We start from the raw sequence: 17,829 nt of genomic DNA on the forward strand, positions 1-17,829 counted from the left end.
AGATCTTTCATTACAGTTTCCATGTCTGGAATAAAAGTACTAATTAATTGGGCAACATGTTAGGCTAGTAGCCTACCTGGATCTGCAGAAAAAATTTTATCAGCAAATGTGTGAAATACCATCAGACACACACACACACAAAAAAAACCCAAAACAAAACAAAAACCCTTGACATATGAAGCCAATTTAAATGTTCCAAAAATTGTTAAAGATTAATTTAACATATTGGTAGGTTTTGTCTTTTTGGTTTGTTGGGGTTTTATTGACCAGTGTTTAGAATTTAATTACTTCAGTAAATGCTTCTCTTTCTTTAATTCACTGCCTTAATAGGGTGCCTGAGAAATGGTTTTTGTAAATATAATCACACATCGTGCAGCATCTTCATCTTTTCTTAGTATATATAGAGAGGTTGAGACTTTGGGGTGATTTGATTTCATAGGTAAAACTCAGTTAAATTCCAAAATGCTACACAGCAACCTTCTTCTGTTCAGTGTGCAGAGGTTCTTTCCAAGGACCATCTAAAATATTCTAGAGTATTTCCAGAAACTCAACAGATTTTACAATTGTGTTAGATATTATGAATTAAATGGACAATGAAAATAGAACACCTCTGCGTATTCTATACATTTAGTACATTATGTGCCTGTAGTAAACTAGGCATACAAAGCTTGGAAAGCTGTTTTTTGGGGTTTTTTTTGTCATAATGCATCAACCACAGGGATGTCATTTGCATCTTTACCTGAATGAAAAGTCAAAAAAAGCCCAAAGAAGTATTTTGGCTTAGGAACAGGATGAGTAGTCTGTGGTTGAATAGCACTAGTGTTATAGGTTTTACTTTCATTACAATGTCTTGACAACAGAAGCACTTAACTGCAAAGTGATAGAGAAACTAGCAAAGCACGGGAGAAAAGTGTGGGTCAGAGTGTACCAGTACCTGAGTACAGATTTCATCTGACTGCAGGAGCTTGCCATTTTAATCAGCTTTTTTTTTCCTGTGGAATCTCAACACACAATCAGCTTTTGGTACTTCTACAGCATTGTCATTTAAAAATTTTGCGCTGTGTGTGTGTTCCCTAAGGATACCCAGGAAGCATCCCTCCTAATAATCCCACAGGAATTTTCCTTCCTTCCTTCCTTCCTTCCTTCAGACTTAGCCTACCTATGGCTAATGAGAGAGGACTATCAGTATTTCAGGGCTTTACTAAATTTCTTTGTCATACAGGTTGCTCAGAGACCCAGAAAACTTGGAGGAAAAAAATGCTGTGTATAATTTAAATTCAGTTCAACATCAACTTGATGTGATAAAAAGATCACAGAAGACTGCATCAACAAGTTCCAGCAGCCAAGGAGGGAGAAATACACCCACCCTTAAGGAAATGTCTCTTAAATTAAAAGAAGTTTTAATAACACTGATTTTTTTTTTCATTCTGCAGCATGTAAAATAAATGTAATTTCAAAATGCATTGCATATTCATGCAGCTGTATTGAAGTGTCCTGGGCAAAAAAAAAAAATACAGACTAGCCCAGGGACAGCTGTAGCACTGACACAAACACCAGAAGAAAGGTGGGAGTCATGTAACCCACCTCCTCTTCTGAATTCTTTTGCAATCATTTCTGACAGAGCTGTCTCTCACCTGATCAGAAAAATTCCAGGGGCACTTTAACTCATCCCAGAGCTTCACAGTGTTTATCCTACGGATTCATCTCATTTGCCACAGTTACAACCTCACTTCTGACCTATCCATCATGGAAAAAAAAGAACAATATTTCTTACAATAATACAATACAATGGTACAATAGTTCTTTTTCCTTATTTCATGTTTATTTCAGGTGTGGTTCCACCTTGGCGTTCTCTCATGGTGTGACCTTGAGCTTCTCATGTCCAGCTTATACTGACATATATATTCCTAGTATACTGATTTTATCATGCAACTGCATCACCCTTTGTTTCAATACCCTGCTATCCTGAGTTTTTCTGGAACACCTCACTGCTGGATCTCTGATATTCACCTGGACAGTCCTGCTAAGGGTTTTGCCTCACACAGCACTTCCTTAGAGACCCCAGTTTTGTTACCCTCCCAACACACAGACTACTGCAGTTCCCACTCCTTTTCTTTTGTACACTTCTGCACAGCAACAATAAATTAGTCATTTATTATTAATGTTCTTTTGGGCATTTTTGGCAGAAATAATTCTACAGTGTTATGTGGCTTCAAAGATGAAAATCCTTCCTGTAAACAAAATGTTCAGTGTGGGAATAGAAGGGTTTACCTCACTGTAGGGAATATTTTGCGCCTCGTGTAGACCTCTCTGTTCAAATATCTAATTGTCTATATTTACTAGACAGAAAATTAAAGATATCTAAATTATGGGAGAAGTTGATAAGGGGGTTTTGGTGGTGGTTTTTCGGTTTTGTTTTGGTTTTGTTTTTTTAAATAGGATTTCTTTAAAATAGAGTGTGGGAAAGGGTTTGAAAATACAGGTATTGGTGGGAAGGTATTACTGTGCCTATAAACTTCATTAAAATGTCAGTGAATTTAAAGGGCATCTCTTCTTTGACAGGGTAAAAGAATAGATGCCTTATGAGAAAAAATTCTGGTTGTTCTATGATACTGGACAGAATATTTACTCCTATACGACCAGGACACCAAGAAAATGGAAAAATAAGATATTTTAAGATGGGGAAAAGAAAAATAACAAAAAAAGACAATATCTCTCTTGATGTTATTGACTCTCATTCCATGATCATGAATTGAGATTCAATATTCTGAGCTATTTTAACTAGTTTTTGTTATTAATTTCCCAATGCAACTGGGCTAGAGCCACAAAATCAGCATCACGTTATCCAGCTCTTCCTCCTGGAAGTGCAGGAGGATTGTTTTTCTCCTTCTGAGCATCCAGTTATTCACTGTTACAAATGGTTCCAGGAAAATTCAGCACATATAAGAGTTACCCACTCTTTTGAGAGAAAAAAAGAGTGAGAAAGCAGCAACTCCCATTACTTGCAAAGCAGGGATGCTGCCAGGGGATATTCCTGCGGTGCTGGGGAAGGTTCTCCCTTGGCTGAAAACTCCATCAGCTTTTAGCACCAGTTCTGCAAGAAGCTGTGACACCTCAAAGTGTTTTAACCCACTTGAACTAAGCCCCGTGCTTCAGGGAACTGTTCTTATCAACAGCCTGGCTGTGTCTGCTCACAAAGACACTCCAAGAAATTGCAGTGTTTGAGTCAACGCTGGCTTTCTGAAACTGTTTATGCTCTGGATTTGAAGCAGACAGTGGAGCTGTGGATCGTTTTCTTCCTTAGGGCACAGTGGCATCTAGTGGTCCTACACGGAGTGGATGAGGAAAATAAAAAGTATATAAAAAATAGGTGCTTTTTTGTCCTTTTCTTTTTTTTTTTAAGAAATTATTTTTAGGAACATAATTCTTGCAACTGTATGGGTTTGTGAATACATTCATAATGTGTTCAATTGCTTTCTTCACTAGAGATATGAGAAAGTGCTCCAGGAAAGGAAAGGAATTTGAGCACTTATGCTGTTCAGTTACTTAATTTTAACTCCATTACATCACGTATTTTTAAGTTGACTGGAACGGGACTATTATATTTACACAGAAAACTGAGTATGGGGTTTGGCTAATGCTCATAATTAGAGTGAATGGAAGTTTTAAGTAGTAATATATTTGAGAAATTTGGCACTTAAGTTATACATATTTGTTATGATATCTTCAACTTGTTAAAATTTCACACACCAAAAATATTCCTATTCTCTTTTCAGGGATTCTTGCCAGCATTTTTGATGAGGGTGAGTGATAAAGAGCATTTCCACTACTGGAGCTAAAAAAAGAGAGTGAGCCAAGCAAGTGTTTTGAGATTATTGCTTCAGAGACATTTAGTTGGAGAAATGGTCTGTAAGTAAATATATCTAACCCTCTGAGAAGGAATTATACTCCAAAGTTATCCATTTTGTCTTAAGGAGATGATGCAATATATCCTTACACAGTTGCTTTTATGCAGAGTCTGATCCAGCTGAAAAGCAAAATACTTCAGTTTCATTTTGAGATCAGTTTGCTAATTAGGATCCTGTTTATTTTCATTATTACGATGAAGATCTAGGCAACGTCCATGGGCATCTTTCTGGTTCTGATAGTTTGCTTAGCTAGTGCCTGGCAGAAAAAAATAAAAACAACTGCTATAATGAGATTGGCACTGCACACTTGGTGGCTTTAAAATGAATGTCATTGGGAAGCAACTGGATGCCATTCACATTAGCATTAATGTGAGTTAAGTGAGCACAGCCATGGGAGAAAACACGTCCATATGTAAACAAAGGGAGGTTCTACACTTTATCATTTAAATAATAATGAGGAAATCACAATAAACCAATACCAAGTGGTTTTGTGGCTGATGGAAGTAGTACCATGGGTCCCATCAGTTTCAGACAATTTTTTGACTTGCTGTATTTATGATTCTATATGTTAGGTGAAAGAAAAAAACCCAAACCCTTACTGCTGTAGGAAATACCATAAAAACAATGCCTTGATAAGGCATTTTAAAAAATCCACTAAAACAAGCTATGAGAATTAGAATAAGGACCTGACAGAGACCTGAATGCTATAGGACACAGTGCACTTACTGAATCAAAATAGAAGCTGGAAAATTAACTATTCCTATAGGGCTGAGGAAGAAATGGCTGTACTTAGAACATTCTTTCTTTCTCAAAACTACATAGATCTTAAATGTGAGCAAATTGATTGTTGGCAAATACCTATTTCCATAATAATTATTGCTGAAGATGTGCAGTTAAAGACAGAGTCACAAAATGTTACTTCTTGCCAGAAACACAAGTTCTCCAGCTGTGAAAGGGAGGAGCAGCTACAGGGTGTGCTGAATGGAGAGCAATAAACCGCCCTCAACTTTGACTAGAATGTTCCCTTTTTAAGGTTCTCTGAAAAAATTAAGGCAAGTGAAAAGAGCGTATGTAAGTCTGGATACTTTCAGTTAAAAAAAAAAAAAAGAGTTTTAAAGTAAATTAGATATCATCATGGCTAGGCTTCGCGAATGAAGATTTGGGGAGGACTCTACCCGCGTTTGCTACAAGCACGCTGGTGGCTAAAGAGACCAATGCAAGATAGACAAGTCCGGTTGCAAAAGGCATAGCAGAAGGACTCCTTGTCTTTTCTCCTGGAGAGTGATCCTGCGTGTGCTCTCAAAGGAAGCAGCAGCGTTATAGATAGTGTGTCTCCAGGCCTGAGTTCCAGATCAGGAAGAGCATTGCGTATTTCTATTCTCCTGGTGTCTGTGATACCTGACAGCAGCTCCAGGACTGCAGTCATCAAATCAGTCTTCAGGATTGGGTGAGAACATGGTAGGACCAAGCAGCTTGTGTCATAACCAAAAAGAAGACATTTACTGCTAATATCTAATGGGGTTCTTTGCAAGAAACCTTCCTCAATCCCTTCATTTTTCTATTACATACATAGATATATATGTATAAATATATATATGAGTACCGTTGGACTGTAATATACAAGTCCTTCATACATATTTATCTTTGATATGGGCTGATACTCTGACTTGACAATGAAGGAGAATAAAAATTGGGTTTGGAAAGTCTAAATCACAGAATCACAGAACGGTTTGGGTTGGAAGGGACATTAAAGCTCATCTCATTCCAACTCCCCGCCACAGGCAAGGACACCCTCCACTAGACCAGGTTGATCCAAGCTTCATCCAACCAGGCCTTGAACACTTCCAGGATGGAATATAACTTCACTTACGAGTTGGACTGTATTGCAACTCCTATTCTCCTAACCATCTAGAGACATCGAATGTTTGAAGAGATTTATACCTTCTGCTTGGCTCTTCTTCCCATGCAGATGGTGCCCAGTGTGCATCCACTCTTCTCCCAGAGATGGGCTGAACAACAATCAGGATGGCTTGTGTGATGGTTCCTTCTTTCTTCATTATCTTCATGGTAATAAATTTGGATCTGGTAGCCTGAAATCCATGGGAATAAAGATCATTCAAAGATACTGGAGAATATGTTTCAGTAAGCTTCATTCTTAACCTTTTTAGCTTTTTCCTGTTAAGACATTTTCAAGGCTGCTCTTTGTCAATAGGCAGACTTATGTATTCTGAGCAAACTCAAACTAAAGCAGGTCCGAAGTTATTTCCAGATCGATTAATAAGAAAAAAAAATCAGAGAGAAAATAAAAAGGAAAAAACCCCAAATAAGCTAACATTCTGATCATATCCAACAGCCTGCAAAATCTTGAGCCTTCCTATACTTCTTTGTTAATCTCTAATCTTCCCAAAGAACTGGGAATTAAAAATATCTAGTTGATCATTGAAGTTTTACAAAGGTAGCTAAACCACGTGCACCAAGGGAAGGTGCTTTCTTCCCAAGAGCAGCAGGGAAAGCCCTACCCTCCCAATCTGAACTAATCAACTTTTGAGATGAAGAAAGGAGACAAGCAAAATGAATAAATGGATTGTGTGCTTATGAGGTCTTCAACCTGGTAAGGTAAAAAATTCATGTGGGAAAATAGTCTAGACTTCACAATACTCCTGCCTGTTGAAGTTGTGTGCCATTCCAATAATAAATTCTGTGGTACATTAATCATAATATTCTGTTAAGGGAAACAAAGCTTTAATTGTCACTGTGACTTCACACATTATGCCAGGAATCCCTAAAAGCAGCCATCTGTCCCCTCGGTTTTGGGTGATACTCATATATGGTACAACATCTAGCAGAATGTTTTCAATAACAGCATGTGGATAATTTGGAAATCCTTGCTTCAACAGGTGAACAATTTTGTGAAATATTTAAGCTCTCATGTAAACCATTGCTTACAAGGTCTTTCCTGAACAAGGCTCACTCCACAATTACCAGTTCACAACAGGGACTTTTATCAGAGAAATGGGATTAGAACACAGCTGGGATGAGGCTTGCTCTCAGCAACAAGTGTGCTTCTCCAGCACCCAGAAAGCATCACAATGAATACAAAGAATTTATGGTTCTTTTTAATCTACTGTCTTCCCCTTCTTCCTAAATTCCTCATCCTGCCAAAGTACATTACAGCTTTCTTTGGACAGGAACTAACTTTCAGATGAGATCTTTTGCCTAATTTAAGTTTATTCCCTGCTGGGATATTAAATGCAGAAATTTGTATTTTCCAACGACAAATATACCCAATTAAAAAAAAAGGAAAAAAAATGTTACGTGGCCATTAACACTTTATACAGTACTGATATACTGGGAATTTATGAAAACAGAAAAGTTATGTAGTTATGAGCAGAAGACAAACATTTCCACAGTTGATAATCTATGAAATTCTTAATTAAATTATAGCATATCATACTTTTCCTCACAAATTAGCAACTATATTTTCAAAAACTGTCAGTGTTAATGAGTATAATCACAAAACAACGCAGAAAACAAATTAATAGTCACAATTTTCTTGAGAAGAAATCTGAAGATGTGCTGCGTAAACTCTATTATCTTCTGGGACATTTTATTAATAAAATGAATTATTAATCTCTGAGTATAACATTGAAATAATATAGCTCAACAATCTCCAAACAACAATGACTATGTGTCATCTCCACTCCGTTAGTTGTGCTCCCAAAAAGGACTGAAACAAAGAGTTATACCCAACATCTTGAAAGCACACTATGAGCAGAAACACCATTTGAATTCTCTGCCCATGTCATCCAACGAGCCTGCCTATGCCCTATAGGTCTTCTCCAAAGATCTCGGGCAGATTTTACTGCTGAGAGAGTGTGGGTGTTGCCTGAAGTCAGCTCAATCCTTACAGAGACAAGGCACTTGCAGTTTGATTTTGAAGAAGCCAAGTGTGGTTGAACTAAATTTCAGTTATGTGGAAATAAAATCTGCTGGGCACATGAGGCTTACACTGAGATAGTCAGTTCCACATAAAACCTACCTTTCACACAAGGCTTTAGCATTCCTGTCACCACTTTCTTGCTGAAACACAGAAAAATAGAAGTGTCCATTCATTTGCCTCAGTCAGTGTTGGCACACAGCTAAACTCTTGAAAACCTCGATCTTACTAAATTATATAGTCTGGAATAGAATATATTTATCTGCTAAACCTTCACACCATCTAAGAGTTTCCTTTTCTGACACATAGCTTATGTTTTTCTTCTTGAAGTTAAACCTTCTAGTCCTCTTCAAATGGAAAATCGGCAAAAAGAATTTATCCTTCTCTCCTCTGATATCTTAAATCTAGTCAGCACTTTTCAATGCTATTCTTTCTACAGCATTCTCTTTTCTAGACTCACTAATCCATATTTTCCAGTATTTTCTTGGAAGAAAAAGGAATTTACCAGTTAAACTAATGAAACTGTTGTTTTGTTTCATATACATTTCATATTTTTAAGGGTGCAAAGTTGATTAAACAATTAATGTGTGTGAATTAGAAATACAATTTGACTTTCTTTTGAAATTTAGAATTCCATTTACTGCTTTTCAGAGTTTCAGAGTTTTAATTAAAAGTTATATAGGACTGAAAGATTCTATACAGATGTTTTCAAAAAGTACTTCAAATATTAGTTGCATGTCCTGGCTAAGAAGACAAAACACCAAAGTTATAATTATACAATCTTATATTTTATGACTACTAAAATTACACTTGCACTGTTGGTGGTCCAGAAGAATGACCCAGCAGGCAACTGATCCTAATTACTGTTCTTAACTTGGATTGATTTTTGCAATGGGGGGGCTATTTCCCATTTTGATTTAGTGTCATGGTTTGAGATTGCCCCCCCGGAGCCAGGGGGCTTAGAGGTGATTGGATGCCAGGGCAGTCTCTCCTGAAGAGCCAATCACCGCTCGTCTTGTTCGCTCCTGTGAAAAATCATATATACACAACTGCGGGAGTTGTTGGCAATCGGTCTGTCTGTCTGCTGCTGTGTGGGTGTGAGAAGGCCTAGGGGTGGCAGGGCCCCCTTCTTTCCCCTCCAGGGGGAAGGTGGGCCCTGCAGCCCCACAACTCTGGCCTAAGCCAGAGTTGGAGGCAGCATTGGAGTGAGTGTCTGCTGTGAGGGAAGAGACTCACAGCACCTGAAGGTAAGTGGGAGGGAGGAGCCAAGCCCTCTTCCCCTTCCCCCCATTTGCAGCTAGACTGTGGAGGGGGCTTCTTCTTTTCCCTCTCACTGTAAAGTGGAGGGGAGGCTCGGCATTGGAGCCGAGCCAAGTGGACAGGCGGAATGCAGGCCGGTGCCAGGCAGATAACGCCAGGCGAAATTGGAGACGGACCAGAGAAAGGCCCGGAGGATGTCCTTGCAGTGATTTAAACAGAGGACAGCCGAAAACTCGGAGGAAGAATAAAGATTCCAAGATGCATATGTGTGATAAGCTAAACTGATCTACAGCAGCACAGAACCGAGGTATGAGAGAGAGAATCACACAGCAGAGACTGACATGGAACCAAGGAGGACGGACTCAGAGCTATCTTCTTGGACTTCGTAAGGAAGAAAAGACTTCAGCAAACAGCTGGAGGTTGGTGGGGAGAGTGAACCCTTTTCCCTGAACACTCCCACGAGAGAAAGACTGGTTACCTATCAACCTGAAGGGCTTTTCCTGGACTGAATTAAGGGAGAAGTTTAAAGGGACTGATAGAAGTGTGTAATATTATATATATAGTTGCTTTTAGCTTGTACAATATTTATTTGTAATAAATATTGTAATATTTATTTGTAATAAATATAGTAATAAATGTGTATACTTCCCTTGCCCCTCCATAGAGGTGTCTGCCTGAAAGTTTCTCTTCGGTGTTGAGATAAAATTGTGGGAAGGGGTGGGGGAAGCCTGGAAATTGGATTTTGGATTTCTGTGGTGGCTCAAACGACCACATTTAGTATCTGCTTTGCACTAAACTGGTCTAGTTTAGCCTGACATAAATATATATTTTTGCATGGGTCAAAGGCCAAAGATCAATCTTTTGGATCTGAGAACCTATTTAAGTGCTGATTTTGCTACCCCTGTTGCTGCCACTCCCTTACCAACTCACAGTATCCAGAACTCAGTTCCCTTTGGGTCGAACAGCAGTGAAATATTAATTTATGAGACTATATGCATAGAAGGGGACATAAAAAGCTCACAAATACAATGGATCAAAACCTACTCTTTTTATCAACATTTTATCAACATTATCAACATTTATCAACATTTATCAAAATTTCAGTTTCTGATGAATCATGGAGTAATACAGAAAAAATACATTTATGTCCACACTGCATTTGAAACACGAATATATTTTCAATTAGTAACTATTTTCAATTAGTAACCACAACACAAATTCTTATAAGCAGACAGAAATTCCTTAAAGGTAACAATATCTTTCAACTATGGAATTGTTGAATAATACAGCGTGCCCATAAAAAAACATCTCTGAAAGTTTGTGGTAAGAGCTAGCACTGGTATTTAGAATAAGAAGCTGCACCTGACATCTTAGGAAATGTAAAACATAAAACAAAAGAAATATTTACTTTCTTATGCAACACAGAGAATCAGAATGAACACAGAGTAAAAAGAATAATCTAATTCTGAATGCTGTAAAATGTAAGAAATAGAAAACATGGTATTTAGTTGACCTCTAATAAAAGTAAAGCCACTCTTCTAATACATCAAATTAAAAGATCATTGTGACAATTAAAAGATCACAATCACAATCAATTACAAAACGTAAGAAATGGAACTGTTCTCTTGAATTGGAAACCAAAGAAATTAAGAAGATAGGTGGCTGGTAAAATAGGAGACAATATAAAAGAGATAAAAAAGACTGGAAGAACCACTGAAATCTCACATTCCTCCCTTTGGTCTTCTTTAGATAAGAATTGTGGCGCTTTACTGTGACTTTATTAATATAATAAATAAACCACATGACCCGGTTGGTTGGATTCCCAACAACCAGATCTGTTTACTGGAAGCAAACAGCATCTGTTATATGCACTTCAAAACAACATGTGATTCTCTTAGCCAACCCCATGGGACTTGCCTATGTGTATTAGAGTATATTTTGGGGACTACATCTCCCAGAATGCTTCGTGTAGCATCCTCAAAATACATTCCCCACATCTCCCCCGGCTTTCATCATGGCTAGGCTTTGCCAACGAAGATTTAGGAAGGCTCTATCCACATTTGTTACAGGCACGCTGGTGGCTTATGAGACCAATACAAGATAGACATATCCGATTGCAAAAGGCACAACAGAAAGACTCCTTAGGTGGTATATTCTGCAAGACACGATTCTTTCTGCGTTGTCTTTTCTCTTCGAGAGTGATCCTGTGTGCGTTCTCAAAGGAAGCAGCAGCGTTATAGATGGTGTGTCTCCAGATCTCCCGATTGGAGGCCAGAGTAGACCAGTTATGGTGATCAATATGGCCAAGGCTGAGATGTTGTTTCAAGTAGTCCTTGTATCTTTTCTTCGGGGCTCCTCTCATGCGGCAGCCAGTGGCAAGTTCACCATAAAGCAAGATCTTAGGGAGGTGGTGGTCCTTCATCCTGGAGATGTGCCCTACCCATCGCAGCTGTGTTCTCAGTAACATGGCCTCAATACTCGTAACCGCTGCTTGTTCTAGAACAGATGTATTGGTCACATAATCTGACCAGTGGATGTTTAGGATTGTATGGAGACAGCATTGATGGAAGCGTTCTAGGAGACGCAGGTGGTGGCGGTAGATGACCCATGATTCAGATCCATATAAGAGAGTAGACAGCACAATGGCTCTGTAAACACTGATCTTTGTACTTTTCTTCAAGTGTTTATTACGCCATACTCTTTTGTGGAGTTTTCCAAAAGCACTGTATGCCTTTGCTAACCTGTTGTCTATCTCTCTGTCAGTCTTACCATCCGAGGAGATGATGCTACCTAGGTAATTAAACTGTTGGACTGATTTGAGCTCTGATTGGCCAATGGTGATGTGGGGATGATGGGGGACTTCCTGAGGTGCAGGTTGATGGAGAACTTCTGTCTTTTTTAAGCTGACTTCCAGCCCAAAGAGCTCAGCAGCGTCTGCAAAGCAGGATGTTAAACACTGCAGAGCTGCTTCTGTGTGGGCAACAAGGGCGGCATCATCAGCATAGAGCAGCTCCCGGACAAGATGGTTTAAGGTCTTAGCGTGGGCCTTCAGTCGCCTTAGATTGAATAGGCTTCCATCAGTACGATATTGAATGTAGATACCGTCCTGATCCTTGAGGTCTGCTGTGGCCCTTTGGAGCATCATGCTGAAAAACGACTGTGAATAGGGTAGGAGCGAGAACGCAGCCTTGTTTCACACCATTCTTAATTAATCTGCCCTGGCAGATGAACCTTAGGATTAAAGGGTTATTATTCAGACAAATCATAGAACAGTGCAAATAATAGAACAGTACATTTTTAACCTTGTAAACCCTTTAACAATTACCATTGTATCACAGTGACCCAGCTCACTGCTTTACCTTGGTTCTTCAACAAACCTACTTATTTGAACTTTTATCTCTAACCTTTTGAATTTGCTTGATATAAACTTGAACATTGATTTTCTTAAGGGTCTGTGTGTAACTAGGATGAACAACAACTTTGTTAACTTGAGGGTTCTAGCGTAACTGGGTAGAACATTGATTTTTATGTTTCTAAGGGTTTGCATATAATTGGTAGAAGCATCAGCTTTATTTTCCTGAGGGTTTTTTATAAAACTGGGTGGTACTTATATAACTGGGAGAAACAAGAAACATGAACCTTTATTTGTCTAAGGGTTTGTAGAACAGGGAAAATTCAACTTTATGTCAACAATGGGTTTACTGAGGGGTAAACGTCATGAACTGAATTCTTCTCATGTGACCATGTGACTGAGGTAATGTTACCTTTTTAAGATTTAGCGTTTAAAGTGCTTGTACACTCACATAATTCTCTTGCATTCACTCACACACATTCATGTGTGGTGGCCACCACTCTCTTTCTTCATATGCACACTTAAGGCTTTTAATAAGATTCTGTATTTTTGCCACATTGGTCATTTTCAGTAGTAAATATCAGTTCTGTGTCTTCAATTATCACTCTGGTTCTTGCTGCTGCTGTGAAGGTATACCTATTGACACACCTGGAGGGAATCCGTTTTATTTCTTTACCTGTAGATATACATGCATACCCCCTTCCCCAAGTCACGAGGTCCACCAGTCCCATCCATTGCCCCGATACTAAGTCTTTTATCATGACCAGTGGTTTGGGAAGGAAAATGCCTGAGGTCTGTATTGTCTCTCGTACCCACTTTTCTCTGCACTGTCATGATTTAAAAAATTTATGACATATGTTGTTTTCCACAGATGTTCCTGTGGGCTACAGACAGACTCCCCCTTTCTTTGTCTTTTTAGCATGTCTTTTAGGGTATGGTGTGTTCTCTCTACTATGGCCTGTCCCGTGGGTGAGAGCGGTATGCCTGTGGAATGAGATATTCCCCAGTCTGTTAGGAAAGTTTTGATCTTCGCTGAAATGTATGCTGGGTCGTTGTCAGTTTTGATCTTTTCTGGGGTCCCTACCGTTGCAAAGCAGTTAAGCCAGTGCCTTATGACATCTTTTGCCTTTTCCCCAGTGTGTGTGGTGGCAGTTATGTATCTGGAGTGCGTGTTGACTGTAACATGAACATATTTTAGCCAACCAAACTCTGGTATGTGTGTGATATCTGTCTGCCACACCTCATTAGCTATTAGTCCCCTGGGGTTAACTCCTTTCTGGGATGGCATTAGAGTAATTTGTTGGCAGTTTGGACATGACATGACTGTCTCGAGCCCGATTAAGGGTGATTTGAAATTGTCTCTTCAGAGAATGTGTTTTCTGGTGGAAAAAGAAATGAGACAATTCAGCTTGCTCCAGTGTCCTAGGCACTGCAGTGAACACAGCTGCTGCATCGGCTCTTTGGTTTCCTTCTGCTACAGGTCCCGGCATTTCTGTGTGTGATCTAACATGCATTAGGTAGAAACCAAACCTTCTGTGGTTAACAAGAAGCCATACAGTGTGTATTTCAGCAAGTAGGTGTGGATTAGCAATATCTCAAAGGAAGGAAGCCTCAAGACGTGAAACCAAACCTGCTGCATAACATGAATCAGTAACGATGTTAATTGGTTGATCTGAAAACAGTTCAAAGGCAATGTGAATAGCTGCAAGTTCTAGGACCTGTACCGAACCATGGCTTATGGTCTGTACTTCCTTTTCCCACTGTCCTGTGGCAGGGTTTACCCATGTCAGTGCAGTCTTTTTGGACCATCCTGATGCACCAGTAAAAACCATGAGGCCTTTTACTGGCTGGTGTTGGCATCTGCATGTGGCTTTCAAGGGTAGATTACACATTTCTGCCCAAAGTCTGTGCTTAGGATAGTGAATGGAAATGTCACTGTCATAGCCTGACAAGGCTGCCTGGAATCAGCATCTTCAGTCAGTAGCCAGTCAAGGTTGTCCTTTGTTGCTGGGATGTAGATGGTCGCTGGATCTCATCTGTCCAATTCCTGTAGACATTCCCTGCCTTTAATGACAAGCTTGACAAACATTTCATTAATTGTCCACACAATCTTTGGTGGTGAGTGGGGCAGAAACAGTCACTCCAGGACCCTCAGTGGATCTGATTCAGCCTGGTCCCACTGAAACAAAACTGCAAGTGGCCAGAACCTGCTAGGAACAAGTGCAAGGCAGGTGTGAAGTTCAGGATTTCTCCTTCTGCCTTGTCTGCTATCGATTGCCTGAGAACATGTCTAACACTTGCTTTGCCTCTGTGGTCCGAGACCGACTAGATGTCAAGTCTGGATCACCTTTCAGAAGCTCAAAGAGGGGGTGCAGTTCCTCTGTGGTCAAGCCTAAGATAGGCCTTAACCAGTTGACGGCTCCCAAAAGTTTCTGTAAGTCATTTAAGGTTAAAGTGTCCTTTACCTTAATTCTCAGTGGCTGGGCTGAGATCTCCTGCTGCGTGATCCTCCATCCAAGGTAGGTCCAGGATTGAGATCGTTGGATCTTCTCTGGAGCGACCTGCAACCCTGCTTCTTGGACAGCATTAGTCAGAGCAGTTATAACAGTTTGTAACTCAGTCTCTTTGGCCGTGGTGACCAAGATGTCATCCATGTAATGGTAAATGATTGCTGAGGGGTGAAGCTTTCTGACAGGGTGGATAGCCTTTACCATAACAGTCTGACAAATCGTGGGGCTATTTCTCGTTGCCTGAGGCAAAACAACCCAGAGGTACCTCTGCATAGACTGTGCATGGTTTAGAGCAGGGATGGAGAAAGCAAATCATGGCACATTGTTGGGGTGTAGAAAAATGGCGAAAAAACAGTCCTTTAAATCAATTACCACTAAAGGCCATCCTGCTGGAAGCATAGCAGGTGAGGGAAGTCCTGGATGTAATGCCCCCATGGGTTCTATGACTGAGTTAACTGCTCTTAAGTCATGCGGCATCCTCCACTTGCCACTTTTCTTTGGTATGCAGTACACCGGAGTGTTGCACAGACTGGAGGTTGGCACTATATGTCCTGCATCTAGTTGCACTTGGACTACATCTCTTAGGTGAGCAAGCCATTCCCTTTTCATGAGCCACTGATTTACCCATATAGGGTCATGAGTTTTCCATGTCAGCTTAATTTGTCCTTGGAACGGCTGGTCAATGGCCCTCACTGAAAATTTTGAGCATCTCTAGTTGCAATTTGCATAACAGTGCCAAATTGGCCGAGCACATCTCTTCCCCACAAGGTGCATGGAATAGGAGCAACAAAGGGAGCTATCTTGGCAACCTGCCCCTCTGGCCCCAACACCGTGCATATTTGTGCACTCTGCCTAGGATAGTCGAAGCAGGAAAAACAGTGGGCCAGTCAGCTGGCCAGTCAGTGTCCTTAACAATTGTAACATCTGCTCCTGTGTCCACTGTATCAGGGGTTAATTATGCTAATACTTTTGGTCTGTGTTTGGCCCCGCCACCTGTGAAAGTTTTACTCTTTCCCTGCCAAGTTATGGGAAAACAAGCACTGATAAACAGGAAGGTTTTCCTTGAAGAGAGTTTCTTGTATAAACTGTTTTAATTGGTGTTCTGTGATTGGCTAATTGTCCTCCAAGGTCGCTTGAAGGAGAGATTGAGGAGGAGGATGAAGTAGCGCCCCCAGACTCAATTAAGAAAGACCCCCAAAGCACACTGCGCATGCGTTAGGGGATTTCCAAAGTTCTCACGCATGCACAGAAGATGCACTTACATAACTGGGAGGTGGGGCTGAGGGCCTCTGGCTGGGCGGTGCTGGCCACACCTGGGAGGTTGTGGTCACTCAGTTAATTGTATAAAAGTAAATAGTGCTTTCTCGGAAGAGAGCTAACTTCACAACAAGGACAACGTTGCCTTTGGCAGGGATGCCTGCCAGTTTGTGAACTTACTGACTCTCCAAGGATGCAGCTTCTACTATGGGTAATTATAGGCATGCTAGGTCGGTTTGGGAGGCATGTCCAAGGCACAGGGTACGTGCTGGGGCAGAGGAGCCCAGGGGAGCATGCACCGACATAGGTAACCTCATTGGTCAAAGAAGTCACATGGTGTTAAAGGATAAAACAGCGCCAATTTTAAAATAAAGGTTCTTTGTTCACCATCACATGAGGAGGTGTTTTTCCTTATTATATAAGGCATACGCCAACCCTACAGGTTGGTAAGATAACTTTATGGGCAACAGCTGGGTAACTGGGGAGGTCGTGCTGGGGGCTTATTTCTCTCCTCCTTCCTCCCTTTTGGGTTTGTTCGTTTTGTTGGCCACCTCTTAGTAATAAATATTGGGTTTTGTTAAGCTTTTAATGGTGTTATGGTTTCAAGATTCAGTATGGTTTGAACCCTCCCTAATACAGTCCACTAAGCCTTTGAATCTGCATCCGTCTATCTGACAAGTCATTAGTGGTTGTGCCACAGAAATGGGTTTTGCCCAGAATATTTGAGGCTCGCCTGTGCTCCCGAAAGCCCCTGAGCGCCTTTCCCCCTCCCCCACATGTTGTAAAAGGGGATTAGCTGGGTAAGCCGTTGTCCCTCAGGTATGTAACAGGGAGGCACTGGGGTCCATGCCATGATTTGTATCTCGCTGTGAGAATCAATCACTCCAGGTAAGACAAACAAACCCATCCTGGCAGTTGACGATCATCCAATTAGAAGGGCAGGGACTCCTGGGCCTAGGGGTCCCCTGTGGGGATCAAGACTAAAGCAGTAGATGTTAAAGTTACTGGCTCTCTGGAGGCCAAGTCCAATCCAGTGCTGCCTGAGGTGGCGGTGAGCAAATCACTAACCTGTTTTCTTGGGCCGTATTTATTTGCTGAAGCGGGGCGTGCGGCTTCGCACTCTGTCTGCAGTTTCCCTGATGGGAAGGGTTTCTCCTCAGGGCGACTCAACCTCAACCTTTGTTAAGACCCCCGCTTCTCATGGTGACCTTTTTGGCATACTGTCGAGGGGGGTTTCTTTGAGCAGTCCTTATAAAAATGATCAGCAGCGCCACATCAGTAGCATCTGCTTCTCCCTCTTGCCCCGTCCTGTAATCTCAGCTGGGCACTTAAGGCTGTTGCTAGAGAGGCTGTGTGATGCTCAATCGATCCAACACCCTGACACGCTCGGACCATTTCAGCTATTATGCAGGTTTCCCTTTTAGGGTTGGTCTGCAAGGCTCACTTACAATCCAGGTTCGAATTCTCATAAGCAAGCTGCCTAAAAAGTATCTCTCTAGCATCTTCATGTTCTATTTGCCTGCTTAAAGCCGCCTGTGGCCCATCGAGGAACTGGGAGAAAGATTCAGTTGATCCCTGAAGGACCTTTTTGAAGGTCCTTTGCTA

The sequence above is a fragment of the Lepidothrix coronata genome, unplaced genomic scaffold (genome assembly GCF_001604755.1).
Source record: "Lepidothrix coronata isolate B3197 unplaced genomic scaffold, Lepidothrix_coronata-1.0 Scaffold14, whole genome shotgun sequence".
Taxonomy (NCBI): Eukaryota; Metazoa; Chordata; class Aves; order Passeriformes; family Pipridae; genus Lepidothrix; species Lepidothrix coronata.